This window comes from Oncorhynchus mykiss, unplaced genomic scaffold (genome assembly GCF_013265735.2).
Source record: "Oncorhynchus mykiss isolate Arlee unplaced genomic scaffold, USDA_OmykA_1.1 un_scaffold_766, whole genome shotgun sequence".
Classification (NCBI taxonomy): domain Eukaryota; kingdom Metazoa; phylum Chordata; class Actinopteri; order Salmoniformes; family Salmonidae; genus Oncorhynchus; species Oncorhynchus mykiss.
This window is the reverse complement of record NW_023494213.1, coordinates 1-15,000: the sequence shown is the minus strand read 5'-3', so window position 1 is coordinate 15,000 and position 15,000 is coordinate 1. Positions and strand designations below refer to the sequence as shown.

The 15,000-nt window shown below is 46.3% G+C and overlaps 46 non-coding genes and 4 pseudogenes across 46 annotated transcripts; all 50 read right to left on the bottom strand.

Annotated features, from left to right (window-relative positions):
* Positions 1–161: 161 nt before the first annotated feature.
* On the bottom strand, positions 162–280 carry LOC118962496. The gene has a single exon (XR_005049840.1). It is a non-coding gene; the product is annotated as a 5S ribosomal RNA (ribosomal RNA).
* A 177-nt stretch (positions 281–457) lies between these two features.
* Positions 458–576, bottom strand: LOC118962495. Its single transcript, XR_005049839.1, has one exon. It is a non-coding gene; the product is annotated as a 5S ribosomal RNA (ribosomal RNA).
* Positions 577–753: 177 nt separating this feature from the next.
* On the bottom strand, positions 754–872 carry LOC118962494. Its single transcript, XR_005049838.1, has one exon. It is a non-coding gene; the product is annotated as a 5S ribosomal RNA (ribosomal RNA).
* Positions 873–1,049: 177 nt separating this feature from the next.
* LOC118962493 lies at positions 1,050–1,168 on the bottom strand. Its single transcript, XR_005049837.1, has one exon. It is a non-coding gene; the product is annotated as a 5S ribosomal RNA (ribosomal RNA).
* Positions 1,169–1,345: 177 nt separating this feature from the next.
* On the bottom strand, positions 1,346–1,464 carry LOC118962491. The gene has a single exon (XR_005049835.1). It is a non-coding gene; the product is annotated as a 5S ribosomal RNA (ribosomal RNA).
* A 177-nt stretch (positions 1,465–1,641) lies between these two features.
* On the bottom strand, positions 1,642–1,760 carry LOC118962490. Its single transcript, XR_005049834.1, has one exon. It is a non-coding gene; the product is annotated as a 5S ribosomal RNA (ribosomal RNA).
* A 176-nt stretch (positions 1,761–1,936) lies between these two features.
* On the bottom strand, positions 1,937–2,055 carry LOC118962489. The gene has a single exon (XR_005049833.1). It is a non-coding gene; the product is annotated as a 5S ribosomal RNA (ribosomal RNA).
* A 177-nt stretch (positions 2,056–2,232) lies between these two features.
* Positions 2,233–2,351, bottom strand: LOC118962488. Its single transcript, XR_005049832.1, has one exon. It is a non-coding gene; the product is annotated as a 5S ribosomal RNA (ribosomal RNA).
* Positions 2,352–2,528: 177 nt separating this feature from the next.
* On the bottom strand, positions 2,529–2,647 carry LOC118962487. The gene has a single exon (XR_005049831.1). It is a non-coding gene; the product is annotated as a 5S ribosomal RNA (ribosomal RNA).
* Positions 2,648–2,824: 177 nt separating this feature from the next.
* Positions 2,825–2,943, bottom strand: LOC118962486. Its single transcript, XR_005049830.1, has one exon. It is a non-coding gene; the product is annotated as a 5S ribosomal RNA (ribosomal RNA).
* Positions 2,944–3,120: 177 nt separating this feature from the next.
* Positions 3,121–3,239, bottom strand: LOC118962485. Its single transcript, XR_005049829.1, has one exon. It is a non-coding gene; the product is annotated as a 5S ribosomal RNA (ribosomal RNA).
* A 177-nt stretch (positions 3,240–3,416) lies between these two features.
* On the bottom strand, positions 3,417–3,535 carry LOC118962484. Its single transcript, XR_005049828.1, has one exon. It is a non-coding gene; the product is annotated as a 5S ribosomal RNA (ribosomal RNA).
* Positions 3,536–3,712: 177 nt separating this feature from the next.
* Positions 3,713–3,831, bottom strand: LOC118962483. Its single transcript, XR_005049827.1, has one exon. It is a non-coding gene; the product is annotated as a 5S ribosomal RNA (ribosomal RNA).
* Positions 3,832–4,008: 177 nt separating this feature from the next.
* On the bottom strand, positions 4,009–4,127 carry LOC118962482. Its single transcript, XR_005049826.1, has one exon. It is a non-coding gene; the product is annotated as a 5S ribosomal RNA (ribosomal RNA).
* Positions 4,128–4,304: 177 nt separating this feature from the next.
* On the bottom strand, positions 4,305–4,422 carry LOC118962448 (annotated as a pseudogene).
* A 177-nt stretch (positions 4,423–4,599) lies between these two features.
* Positions 4,600–4,717, bottom strand: LOC118962437. Its single transcript, XR_005049799.1, has one exon. It is a non-coding gene; the product is annotated as a 5S ribosomal RNA (ribosomal RNA).
* Positions 4,718–4,893: 176 nt separating this feature from the next.
* Positions 4,894–5,012, bottom strand: LOC118962480. The gene has a single exon (XR_005049824.1). It is a non-coding gene; the product is annotated as a 5S ribosomal RNA (ribosomal RNA).
* Positions 5,013–5,188: 176 nt separating this feature from the next.
* On the bottom strand, positions 5,189–5,307 carry LOC118962479. The gene has a single exon (XR_005049823.1). It is a non-coding gene; the product is annotated as a 5S ribosomal RNA (ribosomal RNA).
* Positions 5,308–5,484: 177 nt separating this feature from the next.
* On the bottom strand, positions 5,485–5,603 carry LOC118962478. The gene has a single exon (XR_005049822.1). It is a non-coding gene; the product is annotated as a 5S ribosomal RNA (ribosomal RNA).
* A 176-nt stretch (positions 5,604–5,779) lies between these two features.
* LOC118962477 lies at positions 5,780–5,898 on the bottom strand. The gene has a single exon (XR_005049821.1). It is a non-coding gene; the product is annotated as a 5S ribosomal RNA (ribosomal RNA).
* A 176-nt stretch (positions 5,899–6,074) lies between these two features.
* On the bottom strand, positions 6,075–6,193 carry LOC118962476. The gene has a single exon (XR_005049820.1). It is a non-coding gene; the product is annotated as a 5S ribosomal RNA (ribosomal RNA).
* Positions 6,194–6,370: 177 nt separating this feature from the next.
* On the bottom strand, positions 6,371–6,489 carry LOC118962475. Its single transcript, XR_005049819.1, has one exon. It is a non-coding gene; the product is annotated as a 5S ribosomal RNA (ribosomal RNA).
* Positions 6,490–6,665: 176 nt separating this feature from the next.
* Positions 6,666–6,782, bottom strand: LOC118962446 (annotated as a pseudogene).
* A 177-nt stretch (positions 6,783–6,959) lies between these two features.
* On the bottom strand, positions 6,960–7,078 carry LOC118962474. The gene has a single exon (XR_005049818.1). It is a non-coding gene; the product is annotated as a 5S ribosomal RNA (ribosomal RNA).
* A 177-nt stretch (positions 7,079–7,255) lies between these two features.
* Positions 7,256–7,374, bottom strand: LOC118962473. The gene has a single exon (XR_005049817.1). It is a non-coding gene; the product is annotated as a 5S ribosomal RNA (ribosomal RNA).
* A 177-nt stretch (positions 7,375–7,551) lies between these two features.
* Positions 7,552–7,670, bottom strand: LOC118962472. The gene has a single exon (XR_005049816.1). It is a non-coding gene; the product is annotated as a 5S ribosomal RNA (ribosomal RNA).
* Positions 7,671–7,846: 176 nt separating this feature from the next.
* On the bottom strand, positions 7,847–7,965 carry LOC118962471. The gene has a single exon (XR_005049815.1). It is a non-coding gene; the product is annotated as a 5S ribosomal RNA (ribosomal RNA).
* Positions 7,966–8,142: 177 nt separating this feature from the next.
* On the bottom strand, positions 8,143–8,261 carry LOC118962469. The gene has a single exon (XR_005049813.1). It is a non-coding gene; the product is annotated as a 5S ribosomal RNA (ribosomal RNA).
* Positions 8,262–8,438: 177 nt separating this feature from the next.
* On the bottom strand, positions 8,439–8,557 carry LOC118962468. The gene has a single exon (XR_005049812.1). It is a non-coding gene; the product is annotated as a 5S ribosomal RNA (ribosomal RNA).
* A 177-nt stretch (positions 8,558–8,734) lies between these two features.
* On the bottom strand, positions 8,735–8,854 carry LOC118962429. Its single transcript, XR_005049791.1, has one exon. It is a non-coding gene; the product is annotated as a 5S ribosomal RNA (ribosomal RNA).
* A 176-nt stretch (positions 8,855–9,030) lies between these two features.
* On the bottom strand, positions 9,031–9,149 carry LOC118962467. The gene has a single exon (XR_005049811.1). It is a non-coding gene; the product is annotated as a 5S ribosomal RNA (ribosomal RNA).
* A 177-nt stretch (positions 9,150–9,326) lies between these two features.
* LOC118962441 lies at positions 9,327–9,444 on the bottom strand. The gene has a single exon (XR_005049803.1). It is a non-coding gene; the product is annotated as a 5S ribosomal RNA (ribosomal RNA).
* A 176-nt stretch (positions 9,445–9,620) lies between these two features.
* LOC118962466 lies at positions 9,621–9,739 on the bottom strand. Its single transcript, XR_005049810.1, has one exon. It is a non-coding gene; the product is annotated as a 5S ribosomal RNA (ribosomal RNA).
* Positions 9,740–9,914: 175 nt separating this feature from the next.
* On the bottom strand, positions 9,915–10,033 carry LOC118962465. Its single transcript, XR_005049809.1, has one exon. It is a non-coding gene; the product is annotated as a 5S ribosomal RNA (ribosomal RNA).
* A 176-nt stretch (positions 10,034–10,209) lies between these two features.
* LOC118962464 lies at positions 10,210–10,328 on the bottom strand. Its single transcript, XR_005049808.1, has one exon. It is a non-coding gene; the product is annotated as a 5S ribosomal RNA (ribosomal RNA).
* A 177-nt stretch (positions 10,329–10,505) lies between these two features.
* On the bottom strand, positions 10,506–10,624 carry LOC118962463. The gene has a single exon (XR_005049807.1). It is a non-coding gene; the product is annotated as a 5S ribosomal RNA (ribosomal RNA).
* A 176-nt stretch (positions 10,625–10,800) lies between these two features.
* On the bottom strand, positions 10,801–10,918 carry LOC118962445 (annotated as a pseudogene).
* Positions 10,919–11,095: 177 nt separating this feature from the next.
* Positions 11,096–11,214, bottom strand: LOC118962462. The gene has a single exon (XR_005049806.1). It is a non-coding gene; the product is annotated as a 5S ribosomal RNA (ribosomal RNA).
* A 176-nt stretch (positions 11,215–11,390) lies between these two features.
* Positions 11,391–11,509, bottom strand: LOC118962455. The gene has a single exon (XR_005049805.1). It is a non-coding gene; the product is annotated as a 5S ribosomal RNA (ribosomal RNA).
* Positions 11,510–11,686: 177 nt separating this feature from the next.
* LOC118962444 lies at positions 11,687–11,805 on the bottom strand. The gene has a single exon (XR_005049804.1). It is a non-coding gene; the product is annotated as a 5S ribosomal RNA (ribosomal RNA).
* A 176-nt stretch (positions 11,806–11,981) lies between these two features.
* Positions 11,982–12,100, bottom strand: LOC118962432. Its single transcript, XR_005049794.1, has one exon. It is a non-coding gene; the product is annotated as a 5S ribosomal RNA (ribosomal RNA).
* Positions 12,101–12,277: 177 nt separating this feature from the next.
* On the bottom strand, positions 12,278–12,396 carry LOC118962421. The gene has a single exon (XR_005049783.1). It is a non-coding gene; the product is annotated as a 5S ribosomal RNA (ribosomal RNA).
* Positions 12,397–12,572: 176 nt separating this feature from the next.
* On the bottom strand, positions 12,573–12,690 carry LOC118962440. The gene has a single exon (XR_005049802.1). It is a non-coding gene; the product is annotated as a 5S ribosomal RNA (ribosomal RNA).
* A 177-nt stretch (positions 12,691–12,867) lies between these two features.
* Positions 12,868–12,986, bottom strand: LOC118962410. Its single transcript, XR_005049772.1, has one exon. It is a non-coding gene; the product is annotated as a 5S ribosomal RNA (ribosomal RNA).
* A 177-nt stretch (positions 12,987–13,163) lies between these two features.
* Positions 13,164–13,282, bottom strand: LOC118962399. Its single transcript, XR_005049761.1, has one exon. It is a non-coding gene; the product is annotated as a 5S ribosomal RNA (ribosomal RNA).
* A 176-nt stretch (positions 13,283–13,458) lies between these two features.
* On the bottom strand, positions 13,459–13,577 carry LOC118962387. The gene has a single exon (XR_005049750.1). It is a non-coding gene; the product is annotated as a 5S ribosomal RNA (ribosomal RNA).
* A 175-nt stretch (positions 13,578–13,752) lies between these two features.
* LOC118962376 lies at positions 13,753–13,871 on the bottom strand. Its single transcript, XR_005049739.1, has one exon. It is a non-coding gene; the product is annotated as a 5S ribosomal RNA (ribosomal RNA).
* Positions 13,872–14,048: 177 nt separating this feature from the next.
* Positions 14,049–14,166, bottom strand: LOC118962431. The gene has a single exon (XR_005049793.1). It is a non-coding gene; the product is annotated as a 5S ribosomal RNA (ribosomal RNA).
* Positions 14,167–14,343: 177 nt separating this feature from the next.
* On the bottom strand, positions 14,344–14,462 carry LOC118962365. The gene has a single exon (XR_005049728.1). It is a non-coding gene; the product is annotated as a 5S ribosomal RNA (ribosomal RNA).
* A 176-nt stretch (positions 14,463–14,638) lies between these two features.
* Positions 14,639–14,756, bottom strand: LOC118962442 (annotated as a pseudogene).
* Between the last annotated feature and the right edge of the window lie 244 nt (positions 14,757–15,000).

Sequence of the window (15,000 nt, the reverse complement as noted above, 5' to 3'; positions counted from 1 at the left end):
AAGTGGATGAAATTGCATATACTGTAGCCATAATTTGTAGCACAGATTGTTGGATGAAATACAAACTAACCTTGCTTACTTATTTCAAAGCGAGGGCACATATTTCAGCCTTGTGGGAAAAAACGGACAAAGAGTTGAAATTCCACAAGGCAGTGACAAAAAGCTTACAGCACCTGGTATTCCCAGGCGGTCTCCCATCCAAGTACTAACCAGGCCCGACCCTGCTTAGCTTCCGAGATCGGACGAGATCAGGCGTACTCAGGCCGGTGTGGCCGTAAGCGAAAGGCAATCTCAAAAAGTGGATGAAATTGCATATACTGTAGCCATAATTTGTAGCACAGATTGTTGGATGAAATACAAACTAACCTTGCTTACTTATTTCAAAGCGAGGGCACATATTTCAGCCTTGTGGGAAAAAACGGACAAAGAGTTGAAATTCCACAAGGCAGTGACAAAAAGCTTACAGCACCTGGTATTCCCAGGCGGTCTCCCATCCAAGTACTAACCAGGCCCGACCCTGCTTAGCTTCCGAGATCGGACGAGATCAGGCGTACTCAGGCCGGTGTGGCCGTAAGCAAAAGGCAATCTCAAAAAGTGGATGAAATTGCATATACTGTAGCCATAATTTGTAGCACAGATTGTTGGATGAAATACAAACTAACCTTGCTTACTTATTTCAAAGCGAGGGCACATATTTCAGCCTTGTGGGAAAAAACGGACAAAGAGTTGAAATTCCACAAGGCAGTGACAAAAAGCTTACAGCACCTGGTATTCCCAGGCGGTCTCCCATCCAAGTACTAACCAGGCCCGACCCTGCTTAGCTTCCGAGATCGGACGAGATCAGGCGTACTCAGGCCGGTGTGGCCGTAAGCGAAAGGCAATCTCAAAAAGTGGATGAAATTGCATATACTGTAGCCATAATTTGTAGCACAGATTGTTGGATGAAATACAAACTAACCTTGCTTACTTATTTCAAAGCGAGGGCACATATTTCAGCCTTGTGGGAAAAAACGGACAAAGAGTTGAAATTCCACAAGGCAGTGACAAAAAGCTTACAGCACCTGGTATTCCCAGGCGGTCTCCCATCCAAGTACTAACCAGGCCCGACCCTGCTTAGCTTCCGAGATCGGACGAGATCAGGCGTACTCAGGCCGGTGTGGCCGTAAGCGAAAGGCAATCTCAAAAAGTGGATGAAATTGCATATACTGTAGCCATAATTTGTAGCACAGATTGTTGGATGAAATACAAACTAACCTTGCTTACTTATTTCAAAGCGAGGGCACATATTTCAGCCTTGTGGGAAAAAACGGACAAAGAGTTGAAATTCCACAAGGCAGTGACAAAAAGCTTACAGCACCTGGTATTCCCAGGCGGTCTCCCATCCAAGTACTAACCAGGCCCGACCCTGCTTAGCTTCCGAGATCGGACGAGATCAGGCGTACTCAGGCCGGTGTGGCCGTAAGCGAAAGGCAATCTCAAAAAGTGGATGAAATTGCATATACTGTAGCCATAATTTGTAGCACAGATTGTTGGATGAAATACAAACTAACCTTGCTTACTTATTTCAAAGCGAGGGCACATATTTCAGCCTTGTGGGAAAAAACGGACAAAGAGTTGAAATTCCACAAGGCAGTGACAAAAAGCTTACAGCACCTGGTATTCCCAGGCGGTCTCCCATCCAAGTACTAACCAGGCCCGACCCTGCTTAGCTTCCGAGATCGGACGAGATCAGGCGTACTCAGGCCGGTGTGGCCGTAAGCGAAAGGCAATCTCAAAAGTGGATGAAATTGCATATACTGTAGCCATAATTTGTAGCACAGATTGTTGGATGAAATACAAACTAACCTTGCTTACTTATTTCAAAGCGAGGGCACATATTTCAGCCTTGTGGGAAAAAACGGACAAAGAGTTGAAATTCCACAAGGCAGTGACAAAAAGCTTACAGCACCTGGTATTCCCAGGCGGTCTCCCATCCAAGTACTAACCAGGCCCGACCCTGCTTAGCTTCCGAGATCGGACGAGATCAGGCGTACTCAGGCCGGTGTGGCCGTAAGCGAAAGGCAATCTCAAAAAGTGGATGAAATTGCATATACTGTAGCCATAATTTGTAGCACAGATTGTTGGATGAAATACAAACTAACCTTGCTTACTTATTTCAAAGCGAGGGCACATATTTCAGCCTTGTGGGAAAAAACGGACAAAGAGTTGAAATTCCACAAGGCAGTGACAAAAAGCTTACAGCACCTGGTATTCCCAGGCGGTCTCCCATCCAAGTACTAACCAGGCCCGACCCTGCTTAGCTTCCGAGATCGGACGAGATCAGGCGTACTCAGGCCGGTGTGGCCGTAAGCGAAAGGCAATCTCAAAAAGTGGATGAAATTGCATATACTGTAGCCATAATTTGTAGCACAGATTGTTGGATGAAATACAAACTAACCTTGCTTACTTATTTCAAAGCGAGGGCACATATTTCAGCCTTGTGGGAAAAAACGGACAAAGAGTTGAAATTCCACAAGGCAGTGACAAAAAGCTTACAGCACCTGGTATTCCCAGGCGGTCTCCCATCCAAGTACTAACCAGGCCCGACCCTGCTTAGCTTCCGAGATCGGACGAGATCAGGCGTACTCAGGCCGGTGTGGCCGTAAGCGAAAGGCAATCTCAAAAAGTGGATGAAATTGCATATACTGTAGCCATAATTTGTAGCACAGATTGTTGGATGAAATACAAACTAACCTTGCTTACTTATTTCAAAGCGAGGGCACATATTTCAGCCTTGTGGGAAAAAACGGACAAAGAGTTGAAATTCCACAAGGCAGTGACAAAAAGCTTACAGCACCTGGTATTCCCAGGCGGTCTCCCATCCAAGTACTAACCAGGCCCGACCCTGCTTAGCTTCCGAGATCGGACGAGATCAGGCGTACTCAGGCCGGTGTGGCCGTAAGCGAAAGGCAATCTCAAAAAGTGGATGAAATTGCATATACTGTAGCCATAATTTGTAGCACAGATTGTTGGATGAAATACAAACTAACCTTGCTTACTTATTTCAAAGCGAGGGCACATATTTCAGCCTTGTGGGAAAAAACGGACAAAGAGTTGAAATTCCACAAGGCAGTGACAAAAAGCTTACAGCACCTGGTATTCCCAGGCGGTCTCCCATCCAAGTACTAACCAGGCCCGACCCTGCTTAGCTTCCGAGATCGGACGAGATCAGGCGTACTCAGGCCGGTGTGGCCGTAAGCGAAAGGCAATCTCAAAAAGTGGATGAAATTGCATATACTGTAGCCATAATTTGTAGCACAGATTGTTGGATGAAATACAAACTAACCTTGCTTACTTATTTCAAAGCGAGGGCACATATTTCAGCCTTGTGGGAAAAAACGGACAAAGAGTTGAAATTCCACAAGGCAGTGACAAAAAGCTTACAGCACCTGGTATTCCCAGGCGGTCTCCCATCCAAGTACTAACCAGGCCCGACCCTGCTTAGCTTCCGAGATCGGACGAGATCAGGCGTACTCAGGCCGGTGTGGCCGTAAGCGAAAGGCAATCTCAAAAAGTGGATGAAATTGCATATACTGTAGCCATAATTTGTAGCACAGATTGTTGGATGAAATACAAACTAACCTTGCTTACTTATTTCAAAGCGAGGGCACATATTTCAGCCTTGTGGGAAAAAACGGACAAAGAGTTGAAATTCCACAAGGCAGTGACAAAAAGCTTACAGCACCTGGTATTCCCAGGCGGTCTCCCATCCAAGTACTAACCAGGCCCGACCCTGCTTAGCTTCCGAGATCGGACGAGATCAGGCGTACTCAGGCCGGTGTGGCCGTAAGCGAAAGGCAATCTCAAAAAGTGGATGAAATTGCATATACTGTAGCCATAATTTGTAGCACAGATTGTTGGATGAAATACAAACTAACCTTGCTTACTTATTTCAAAGCGAGGGCACATATTTCAGCCTTGTGGGAAAAAACGGACAAAGAGTTGAAATTCCACAAGGCAGTGACAAAAAGCTTACAGCACCTGGTATTCCCAGGCGGTCTCCCATCCAAGTACTAACCAGGCCCGACCCTGCTTAGCTTCCGAGATCGGACGAGATCAGGCGTACTCAGGCCGGTGTGGCCGTAAGCGAAAGGCAATCTCAAAAAGTGGATGAAATTGCATATACTGTAGCCATAATTTGTAGCACAGATTGTTGGATGAAATACAAACTAACCTTGCTTACTTATTTCAAAGCGAGGGCACATATTTCAGCCTTGTGGGAAAAAACGGACAAAGAGTTGAAATTCCACAAGGCAGTGACAAAAAGCTTACAGCACCTGGTATTCCCAGGCGGTCTCCCATCCAAGTACTAACCAGGCCCGACCCTGCTTAGCTTCCGAGATCGGACAGATCAGGCGTACTCAGGCCGGTGTGGCCGTAAGCGAAAGGCAATCTCAAAAAGTGGATGAAATTGCATATACTGTAGCCATAATTTGTAGCACAGATTGTTGGATGAAATACAAACTAACCTTGCTTACTTATTTCAAAGCGAGGGCACATATTTCAGCCTTGTGGGAAAAAACGGACAAAGAGTTGAAATTCCACAAGGCAGTGACAAAAAGCTTACAGCACCTGGTATTCCCAGGCGGTCTCCCATCCAAGTACTAACCAGGCCCGACCCTGCTTAGCTTCCGAGATCGGACGAGATCAGCGTACTCAGGCCGGTGTGGCCGTAAGCGAAAGGCAATCTCAAAAAGTGGATGAAATTGCATATACTGTAGCCATAATTTGTAGCACAGATTGTTGGATGAAATACAAACTAACCTTGCTTACTTATTTCAAAGCGAGGGCACATATTTCAGCCTTGTGGGAAAAACGGACAAAGAGTTGAAATTCCACAAGGCAGTGACAAAAAGCTTACAGCACCTGGTATTCCCAGGCGGTCTCCCATCCAAGTACTAACCAGGCCCGACCCTGCTTAGCTTCCGAGATCGGACGAGATCAGGCGTACTCAGGCCGGTGTGGCCGTAAGCGAAAGGCAATCTCAAAAAGTGGATGAAATTGCATATACTGTAGCCATAATTTGTAGCACAGATTGTTGGATGAAATACAAACTAACCTTGCTTACTTATTTCAAAGCGAGGGCACATATTTCAGCCTTGTGGGAAAAAACGGACAAAGAGTTGAAATTCCACAAGGCAGTGACAAAAGCTTACAGCACCTGGTATTCCCAGGCGGTCTCCCATCCAAGTACTAACCAGGCCCGACCCTGCTTAGCTTCCGAGATCGGACGAGATCAGGCGTACTCAGGCCGGTGTGGCCGTAAGCGAAAGGCAATCTCAAAAAGTGGATGAAATTGCATATACTGTAGCCATAATTTGTAGCACAGATTGTTGGATGAAATACAAACTAACCTTGCTTACTTATTTCAAAGCGAGGGCACATATTTCAGCCTTGTGGGAAAAAACGGACAAAGAGTTGAAATTCCACAAGGCAGTGACAAAAAGCTTACAGCACCTGGTATTCCCAGGCGGTCTCCCATCCAAGTACTAACCAGGCCCGACCCTGCTTAGCTTCCGAGATCGGACGAGATCAGGCGTACTCAGGCCGGTGTGGCCGTAAGCGAAAGGCAATCTCAAAAAGTGGATGAAATTGCATATACTGTAGCCATAATTTGTAGCACAGATTGTTGGATGAAATACAAACTAACCTTGCTTACTTATTTCAAAGCGAGGGCACATATTTCAGCCTTGTGGGAAAAAACGGACAAAGAGTTGAAATTCCACAAGGCAGTGACAAAAGCTTACAGCACCTGGTATTCCCAGGCGGTCTCCCATCCAAGTACTAACCAGGCCCGACCCTGCTTAGCTTCCGAGATCGGACGAGATCAGGCGTACTCAGGCCGGTGTGGCCGTAAGCGAAAGGCAATCTCAAAAAGTGGATGAAATTGCATATACTGTAGCCATAATTTGTAGCACAGATTGTTGGATGAAATACAAACTAACCTTGCTTACTTATTTCAAAGCGAGGGCACATATTTCAGCCTTGTGGGAAAAAACGGACAAAGAGTTGAAATTCCACAAGGCAGTGACAAAAGCTTACAGCACCTGGTATTCCCAGGCGGTCTCCCATCCAAGTACTAACCAGGCCCGACCCTGCTTAGCTTCCGAGATCGGACGAGATCAGGCGTACTCAGGCCGGTGTGGCCGTAAGCGAAAGGCAATCTCAAAAAGTGGATGAAATTGCATATACTGTAGCCATAATTTGTAGCACAGATTGTTGGATGAAATACAAACTAACCTTGCTTACTTATTTCAAAGCGAGGGCACATATTTCAGCCTTGTGGGAAAAAACGGACAAAGAGTTGAAATTCCACAAGGCAGTGACAAAAAGCTTACAGCACCTGGTATTCCCAGGCGGTCTCCCATCCAAGTACTAACCAGGCCCGACCCTGCTTAGCTTCCGAGATCGGACGAGATCAGGCGTACTCAGGCCGGTGTGGCCGTAAGCGAAAGGCATCTCAAAAAGTGGATGAAATTGCATATACTGTAGCCATAATTTGTAGCACAGATTGTTGGATGAAATACAAACTAACCTTGCTTACTTATTTCAAAGCGAGGGCACATATTTCAGCCTTGTGGGAAAAAACGGACAAAGAGTTGAAATTCCACAAGGCAGTGACAAAAAGCTTACAGCACCTGGTATTCCCAGGCGGTCTCCCATCCAAGTACTAACCAGGCCCGACCCTGCTTAGCTTCCGAGATCGGACGATCAGGCGTACTCAGGCCGGTGTGGCCGTAAGCGAAAGGCAATCTCAAAAAGTGGATGAAATTGCATATACTGTAGCCATAATTTGTAGCACAGATTGTTGGATGAAATACAAACTAACCTTGCTTACTTATTTCAAAGCGAGGGCACATATTTCAGCCTTGTGGGAAAAAACGGACAAAGAGTTGAAATTCCACAAGGCAGTGACAAAAAGCTTACAGCACCTGGTATTCCCAGGCGGTCTCCCATCCAAGTACTAACCAGGCCCGACCCTGCTTAGCTTCCGAGATCGGACGAGATCAGGCGTACTCAGGCCGGTGTGGCCGTAAGCGAAAGGCAATCTCAAAAAGTGGATGAAATTGCATATACTGTAGCCATAATTTGTAGCACAGATTGTTGGATGAAATACAAACTAACCTTGCTTACTTATTTCAAAGCGAGGGCACATATTTCAGCCTTGTGGGAAAAAACGGACAAAGAGTTGAAATTCCACAAGGCAGTGACAAAAAGCTTACAGCACCTGGTATTCCCAGGCGGTCTCCCATCCAAGTACTAACCAGGCCCGACCCTGCTTAGCTTCCGAGATCGGACGAGATCAGGCGTACTCAGGCCGGTGTGGCCGTAAGCGAAAGGCAATCTCAAAAAGTGGATGAAATTGCATATACTGTAGCCATAATTTGTAGCACAGATTGTTGGATGAAATACAAACTAACCTTGCTTACTTATTTCAAAGCGAGGGCACATATTTCAGCCTTGTGGGAAAAAACGGACAAAGAGTTGAAATTCCACAAGGCAGTGACAAAAAGCTTACAGCACCTGGTATTCCCAGGCGGTCTCCCATCCAAGTACTAACCAGGCCCGACCCTGCTTAGCTTCCGAGATCGGACGAGATCAGGCGTACTCAGGCCGGTGTGGCCGTAAGCGAAAGGCAATCTCAAAAAGTGGATGAAATTGCATATACTGTAGCCATAATTTGTAGCACAGATTGTTGGATGAAATACAAACTAACCTTGCTTACTTATTTCAAAGCGAGGGCACATATTTCAGCCTTGTGGGAAAAACGGACAAAGAGTTGAAATTCCACAAGGCAGTGACAAAAAGCTTACAGCACCTGGTATTCCCAGGCGGTCTCCCATCCAAGTACTAACCAGGCCCGACCCTGCTTAGCTTCCGAGATCGGACGAGATCAGGCGTACTCAGGCCGGTGTGGCCGTAAGCGAAAGGCAATCTCAAAAAGTGGATGAAATTGCATATACTGTAGCCATAATTTGTAGCACAGATTGTTGGATGAAATACAAACTAACCTTGCTTACTTATTTCAAAGCGAGGGCACATATTTCAGCCTTGTGGGAAAAAACGGACAAAGAGTTGAAATTCCACAAGGCAGTGACAAAAAGCTTACAGCACCTGGTATTCCCAGGCGGTCTCCCATCCAAGTACTAACCAGGCCCGACCCTGCTTAGCTTCCGAGATCGGACGAGATCAGGCGTACTCAGGCCGGTGTGGCCGTAAGCGAAAGGCAATCTCAAAAAGTGGATGAAATTGCATATACTGTAGCCATAATTTGTAGCACAGATTGTTGGATGAAATACAAACTAACCTTGCTTACTTATTTCAAAGCGAGGGCACATATTTCAGCCTTGTGGGAAAAAACGGACAAAGAGTTGAAATTCCACAAGGCAGTGACAAAAAGCTTACAGCACCTGGTATTCCCAGGCGGTCTCCCATCCAAGTACTAACCAGGCCCGACCCTGCTTAGCTTCCGAGATCGGACGAGATCAGGCGTACTCAGGCCGGTGTGGCCGTAAGCGAAAGGCAATCTCAAAAAGTGGATGAAATTGCATATACTGTAGCCATAATTTGTAGCACAGATTGTTGGATGAAATACAAACTAACCTTGCTTACTTATTTCAAAGCGAGGGCACATATTTCAGCCTTGTGGGAAAAAACGGACAAAGAGTTGAAATTCCACAAGGCAGTGACAAAAAGCTTACAGCACCTGGTATTCCCAGGCGGTCTCCCATCCAAGTACTAACCAGGCCCCGACCCTGCTTAGCTTCCGAGATCGGACGAGATCAGGCGTACTCAGGCCGGTGTGGCCGTAAGCGAAAGGCAATCTCAAAAAGTGGATGAAATTGCATATACTGTAGCCATAATTTGTAGCACAGATTGTTGGATGAAATACAAACTAACCTTGCTTACTTATTTCAAAGCGAGGGCACATATTTCAGCCTTGTGGGAAAAAACGGACAAAGAGTTGAAATTCCACAAGGCAGTGACAAAAGCTTACAGCACCTGGTATTCCCAGGCGGTCTCCCATCCAAGTACTAACCAGGCCCGACCCTGCTTAGCTTCCGAGATCGGACGAGATCAGGCGTACTCAGGCCGGTGTGGCCGTAAGCGAAAGGCAATCTCAAAAAGTGGATGAAATTGCATATACTGTAGCCATAATTTGTAGCACAGATTGTTGGATGAAATACAAACTAACCTTGCTTACTTATTTCAAAGCGAGGGCACATATTTCAGCCTTGTGGGAAAAAACGGACAAAGAGTTGAAATTCCACAAGGCAGTGACAAAAAGCTTACAGCACCTGGTATTCCCAGGCGGTCTCCCATCCAAGTACTAACCAGCCCGACCCTGCTTAGCTTCCGAGATCGGACGAGATCAGGCGTACTCAGGCCGGTGTGGCCGTAAGCGAAAGGCAATCTCAAAAGTGGATGAAATTGCATATACTGTAGCCATAATTTGTAGCACAGATTGTTGGATGAAATACAAACTAACCTTGCTTACTTATTTCAAAGCGAGGGCACATATTTCAGCCTTGTGGGAAAAAACGGACAAAGAGTTGAAATTCCACAAGGCAGTGACAAAAAGCTTACAGCACCTGGTATTCCCAGGCGGTCTCCCATCCAAGTACTAACCAGGCCCGACCCTGCTTAGCTTCCGAGATCGGACGAGATCAGGCGTACTCAGGCCGGTGTGGCCGTAAGCGAAAGGCAATCTCAAAAGTGGATGAAATTGCATATACTGTAGCCATAATTTGTAGCACAGATTGTTGGATGAAATACAAACTAACCTTGCTTACTTATTTCAAAGCGAGGGCACATATTTCAGCCTTGTGGAAAAAACGGACAAAGAGTTGAAATTCCACAAGGCAGTGACAAAAAGCTTACAGCACCTGGTATTCCCAGGCGGTCTCCCATCCAAGTACTAACCAGGCCCGACCCTGCTTAGCTTCCGAGATCGGACGAGATCAGGCGTACTCAGGCCGGTGTGGCCGTAAGCGAAAGGCAATCTCAAAAAGTGGATGAAATTGCATATACTGTAGCCATAATTTGTAGCACAGATTGTTGGATGAAATACAAACTAACCTTGCTTACTTATTTCAAAGCGAGGGCACATATTTCAGCCTTGTGGGAAAAACGGACAAAGAGTTGAAATTCCACAAGGCAGTGACAAAAAGCTTACAGCACCTGGTATTCCCAGGCGGTCTCCCATCCAAGTACTAACCAGGCCCGACCCTGCTTAGCTTCCGAGATCGGACGAGATCAGGCGTACTCAGGCCGGTGTGGCCGTAAGCGAAAGGCAATCTCAAAAAGTGGATGAAATTGCATATACTGTAGCCATAATTTGTAGCACAGATTGTTGGATGAAATACAAACTAACCTTGCTTACTTATTTCAAAGCGAGGGCACATATTTCAGCCTTGTGGGAAAAAACGGACAAAGAGTTGAAATTCCACAAGGCAGTGACAAAAAGCTTACAGCACCTGGTATTCCCAGGCGGTCTCCCATCCAAGTACTAACCAGGCCCGACCCTGCTTAGCTTCCGAGATCGGACGAGATCAGGCGTACTCAGGCCGGTGTGGCCGTAAGCGAAAGGCAATCTCAAAAAGTGGATGAAATTGCATATACTGTAGCCATAATTTGTAGCACAGATTGTTGGATGAAATACAAACTAACCTTGCTTACTTATTTCAAAGCGAGGGCACATATTTCAGCCTTGTGGGAAAAACGGACAAAGAGTTGAAATTCCACAAGGCAGTGACAAAAAGCTTACAGCACCTGGTATTCCCAGGCGGTCTCCCATCCAAGTACTAACCAGGCCGACCCTGCTTAGCTTCCGAGATCGGACGAGATCAGGCGTACTCAGGCCGGTGTGGCCGTAAGCGAAAGGCAATCTCAAAAAGTGGATGAAATTGCATATACTGTAGCCATAATTTGTAGCACAGATTGTTGGATGAAATACAAACTAACCTTGCTTACTTATTTCAAAGCGAGGGCACATATTTCAGCCTTGTGGGAAAAAACGGACAAAGAGTTGAAATTCCACAAGGCAGTGACAAAAAGCTTACAGCACCTGGTATTCCCAGGCGGTCTCCCATCCAAGTACTAACCAGGCCCGACCCTGCTTAGCTTCCGAGATCGGACGAGATCAGGCGTACTCAGGCCGGTGTGGCCGTAAGCGAAAGGCAATCTCAAAAGTGGATGAAATTGCATATACTGTAGCCATAATTTGTAGCACAGATTGTTGGATGAAATACAAACTAACCTTGCTTACTTATTTCAAAGCGAGGGCACATATTTCAGCCTTGTGGGAAAAAACGGACAAAGAGTTGAAATTCCACAAGGCAGTGACAAAAAGCTTACAGCACCTGGTATTCCCAGGCGGTCTCCCATCCAAGTACTAACCAGGCCCGACCCTGCTTAGCTTCCGAGATCGGACGAGATCAGGCGTACTCAGGCCGGTGTGGCCGTAAGCGAAAGGCAATCTCAAAAAGTGGATGAAATTGCATATACTGTAGCCATAATTTGTAGCACAGATTGTTGGATGAAATACAAACTAACCTTGCTTACTTATTTCAAAGCGAGGGCACATATTTCAGCCTTGTGGGAAAAAACGGACAAAGAGTTGAAATTCCACAAGGCAGTGACAAAAAGCTTACAGCACCTGGTATTCCCAGGCGGTCTCCCATCCAAGTACTAACCAGGCCCGACCCTGCTTAGCTTCCGAGATCGGACGAGATCAGGCGTACTCAGGCCGGTGTGGCCGTAAGCGAAAGGCAATCTCAAAAAGTGGATGAAATTGCATATACTGTAGCCATAATTTGTAGCACAGATTGTTGGATGAAATACAAACTAACCTTGCTTACTTATTTCAAAGCGAGGGCACATATTTCAGCCTTGTGGGAAAAACGGACAAAGAGTTGAAATTCCACAAGGCAGTGACAAAAAGCTTACAGCACCTGGTATTCCCAGGCGGTCTCCCATCCAAGTACTAACCAGGCCCGACCCTGCTTAGCTTCCGAGATCGGACGAGATCAGGCGTACTCAGGCCGGTGTGGCCGTAAGCGAAAAGCAATCTCAAAAAGTGGATGAAATTGCATATACTGTAGCCATAATTTGTAGCACAGATTGTTGGATGAAATACAAACTAACCTTGCTTACTTATTTCAAAGCGAGGGCACATATTTCAGCCTTGTGGGAAAAAACGGACAAAGAGTTGAAATTCCACAAGGCAGTGACAAAAAGCTTACAGCACCTGGTATTCCCAGGCGGTCTCCCATCCAAGTACTAACCAGGCCCGACCCTGCTTAGCTTCCGAGATCGGACGAGATCAGGCGTACTCAGGCCGGTGTGGCCGTAAGCGAAAGGCAATCTCAAAAAGTGGATGAAATTGCATATACTGTAGCCATAATTTGTAGCACAGATTGTTGGATGAAATACAAACTAACCTTGCTTACTTATTTCAAAGCGAGGGCACATATTTCAGCCTTGTGGGAAAAACGGACAAAGAGTTGAAATTCCACAAGGCAGTGACAAAAAGCTTACAGCACCTGGTATTCCCAGGCGGTCTCCCATCCAAGTACTAACCAGCCCGACCCTGCTTAGCTTCCGAGATCGGACGAGATCAGGCGTACTCAGGCCGGTGTGGCCGTAAGCGAAAGGCAATCTCAAAAAGTGGATGAAATTGCATATACTGTAGCCATAATTTGTAGCACAGATTGTTGGATGAAATACAAACTAACCTTGCTTACTTATTTCAAAGCGAGGGCACATATTTCAGCCTTGTGGGAAAAAACGGACAAAGAGTTGAAATTCCACAAGGCAGTGACAAAAAGCTTACAGCACCTGGTATTCCCAGGCGGTCTCCCATCCAAGTACTAACCAGGCCCGACCCTGCTTAGCTTCCGAGATCGGACGAGATCAGGCGTACTCAGGCCGGTGTGGCCGTAAGCGAAAGGCAATCTCAAAAAGTGGATGAAATTGCATATACTGTAGCCATAATTTGTAGCACAGATTGTTGGATGAAATACAAACTAACCTTGCTTACTTATTTCAAAGCGAGGGCACATATTTCAGCCTTGTGGGAAAAAACGGACAAAGAGTTGAAATTCCACAAGGCAGTGACAAAAAGCTTACAGCACCTGGTATTCCCAGGCGGTCTCCCATCCAAGTACTAACCAGGCCCGACCCTGCTTAGCTTCCGAGATCGGACGAGATCAGGCGTACTCAGGCCGGTGTGGCCGTAAGCAAAAGGCAATCTCAAAAAGTGGATGAAATTGCATATACTGTAGCCATAATTTGTAGCACAGATTGTTGGATGAAATACAAACTAACCTTGCTTACTTATTTCAAAGCGAGGGCACATATTTCAGCCTTGTGGGAAAAAACGGACAAGAGTTGAAATTCCACAAGGCAGTGACAAAAAGCTTACAGCACCTGGTATTCCCAGGCGGTCTCCCATCCAAGTACTAACCAGGCCCGACCCTGCTTAGCTTCCGAGATCGGACGAGATCAGGCGTACTCAGGCCGGTGTGGCCGTAAGCGAAAGGCACTCAAAAAGTGGATGAAATTGCATATACTGTAGCCATAATTTGTAGCACAGATTGTTGGATGAAATACAAACTAACCTTGCTTACTTATTTCAAAGCGAGGGCACATATTTCAGCCTTGTGGGAAAAAACGGACAAAGAGTTGAAATTCCACAAGGCAGTGACAAAAAGCTTACAGCACCTGGTATTCCCAGGCGGTCTCCCATCCAAGTACTAACCAGGCCCGACCCTGCTTAGCTTCCGAGATCGGACGAGATCAGGCGTACTCAGGCCGGTGTGGCCGTAAGCGAAAGGCAATCTCAAAAAGTGGATGAAATTGCATATACTGTAGCCATAATTTGTAGCACAGATTGTTGGATGAAATACAAACTAACCTTGCTTACTTATTTCAAAGCGAGGGCACATATTTCAGCCTTGTGGGAAAAAACGGACAAAGAGTTGAAATTCCACAAGGCAGTGACAAAAAGCTTACAGCACCTGGTATTCCCAGGCGGTCTCCCATCCAAGTACTAACCAGGCCCGACCCTGCTTAGCTTCCGAGATCGGACGAGATCAGGCGTACTCAGGCGGTGTGGCCGTAAGCGAAAAGCAATCTCAAAAAGTGGATGAAATTGCATATACTGTAGCCATAATTTGTAGCACAGATTGTTGGATGAAATACAAACTAACCTTGCTTACTTATTTCAAAGCGAGGGCACATATTTCAGCCTTGTGGGAAAAAACGGACAAAGAGTTGAAATTCCACAAGGCAGTGACAAAAAGCTTACAGCACCTGGTATTCCCAGGCGGTCTCCCATCCAAGTACTAACCAGGCCCGACCCTGCTTAGCTTCCGAGATCGGACGAGATCAGGCGTACTCAGGCCGGTGTGGCCGTAAGCGAAAGGCAATCTCAAAAAGTGGATGAAATTGCATATACTGTAGCCATAATTTGTAGCACAGATTGTTGGATGAAATACAAACTAACCTTGCTTACTTATTTCAAAGCGAGGGCACATATTTCAGCCTTGTGGGAAAAAACGGACAAAGAGTTGAAATTCCACAAGGCAGTGACAAAAGCTTACAGCACCTGGTATTCCCAGGCGGTCTCCCATCCAAGTACTAACCAGGCCCGACCCTGCTTAGCTTCCGAGATCGGACGAGATCAGGCGTACTCAGGCCGTGTGGCCGTAAGCGAAAGGCAATCTCAAAAAGTGGATGAAATTGCATATACTGTAGCCATAATTTGTAGCACAGATTGTTGGATGAAATACAAACTAACCTTGCTTACTTATTTCAAAGCGAGGGCACATATTTCAGCCTTGTGGGAAAAAACGGACAAAGAGTTGAAATTCCACAAGGCAGTGACAAAAGCTTACAGCACCTGGTATTCCCAGGCGGTCCTCCCATCCAAGTACTCAACCAGGCCCGACCCTGCTT